The sequence below is a fragment of the Rhinopithecus bieti genome, unplaced genomic scaffold (assembly GCF_001698545.2).
Source record: "Rhinopithecus bieti isolate Rb0 unplaced genomic scaffold, ASM169854v2 scaffold_74704, whole genome shotgun sequence".
Taxonomy (NCBI): domain Eukaryota; kingdom Metazoa; phylum Chordata; class Mammalia; order Primates; family Cercopithecidae; genus Rhinopithecus; species Rhinopithecus bieti.
This window is the reverse complement of record NW_016827438.1, coordinates 8790-10594: the sequence shown is the minus strand read 5'-3', so window position 1 is coordinate 10594 and position 1805 is coordinate 8790. Positions and strand designations below refer to the sequence as shown.

Here is a 1805-nt window from a genome sequence, read left to right as displayed (position 1 = left end):
TGTAATTCAGGGGATCCAACAGTTTCATAGTGTATTAGGGCTCAATTTTAATGTACCAAATTGCCCTTTTTATGAAGCAAGTTAAAGTTAATCCTGGGTATGTAGTTAAAAAATTCCAGTTTTATTTATTACTCATGTTTCATCTGAGAAACAGTGCATGTATGAAAATCTGTTAAAGGGAATTTAACTGCAGTGGTTGTATAAATCTCCTATAAAATATATTAATTTTGATAAGATTGTATGATTATATTTTATTTTAGTTACTGACCCTTGATTTTGAGCAACACGCTTGATTTTAAATTGAGATGCATTTTCAGCATTTTGTCTTGTAGACAGCAATCTATATTTCATGTATGATTAAAGCATTTATTTTTTTCTTCCTAGCCTGTGTCTATGGAATATGAAGCATCAAAGTTATTTTTGTTTTCTGTTTTTTAGGTTATTCAAGGATGCTTTTGGTTATTTGGAACTGTCATACTTAAATACTTGACATATAAAATTTTTGGTATTGCAGATGACGTAAGTGNATGTACCAAATTGCCCTTTTTATGAAGCAAGTTAAAGTTAATCCTGGGTATGTAGTTAAAAAATTCCAGTTTTATTTATTACTCATGTTTCATCTGAGAAACAGTGCATGTATGAAAATCTGTTAAAGGGAATTTAACTGCAGTGGTTGTATAAATCTCCTATAAAATATATTAATTTTGATAAGATTGTATGATTATATTTTTATTTTTAGTTACTGACCCTTGATTTTGAGCAACACGCTTGATTTTAAATTGAGATGCATTTTTCAGCATTTTGTCTTGTAGACAGCAATCTATATTTCATGTATGATTAAAGCATTTATTTTTTTCTTCCTAGCCTGTGTCTATGGAATATGAAGCATCAGAGTTATTTTTGTTTTCTTTTTTTAGGTTATTCAAGGATGTTTTTGGTTATTTGGAACTGTCATACTTAAATACTTGACATCTAAAATTTTTGGTATTGCAGATGACGTAAGTGTATTTTTTGCTTAAACTTGACTTGAATAGCCTAAGAATAAATTGAGTTATTCAAGTATTACTATTAAAATGAAATTCTAGGGTGAAGTCTGTTCACCTATTATTTTATCTATTTAATATAATAGAAAGTAAATGTAATTGTATATAGATTTTCATTCTCCAAAATTGGTTTCTTAAAACAATCTCTTATTGTATTGGTCCTTCTATGACACTAAAATTTTAAAGCAGGAAAACTCTGGAGATTAAAGATCGAATTTTAAGGTCTGTGCAGACATTTTCTCTAGCTTCTTTTAACTGGTAAAGACACCATCTTCAGAGCCTTTGCTGGAGATCGTATTACAGTCTCATTCTTTTTTCTCCCCAGTTTTCAAGTCATTACTTGTAAAAGGCTTTTATAAGCCTTTAGAGATAATTTAATCCAAGTTAGTCTTATTTAGAGAAGATTTTTGTTTGCTTTTGGTATTAGGGTTGAAGGGAAGATAAAATGGAGAAGTCTGTCTTATAAATTTAAGGATTCTCCCTGTCCATAATTGCTTTGCCTGTTTTATTTTGGTGTTTTAATCAGCACATCCTAAGTCAGGAGGCTGTCAAAGATTTAATTTAAAAAAGCAGCACAAGAACCAACATGGAAAAAATAAACTACTTTTTTTCCTATAATTTATTTTTATTGGTGATTTTCTTCTTTCTGTACTAGATTAACGTTACGGTTTTGAAACTGGGTTATGTGGAGTCCTAGGACTTCCCAGGACTCTTCCCTGAGGGCTGTCTACTCCCCCATCTCCTAGCCTCTCTTACCCAGGG

General features: G+C 30.7%; 1 long non-coding RNA gene across 1 annotated transcript in view; it reads left to right on the top strand.

Annotated features, from left to right (window-relative positions):
- The first annotated feature begins 910 nt into the window (after positions 1 to 910).
- The window catches only part of LOC108523276 (uncharacterized), an 8941-nt gene continuing 8046 nt past the window's right edge, over positions 911 to 1805 (top strand). The window contains exon 1 of the long non-coding RNA XR_001883769.1: positions 911 to 998. This is a non-coding gene — a long non-coding RNA (uncharacterized LOC108523276). The remainder of the gene's footprint in view (positions 999 to 1805) is intronic.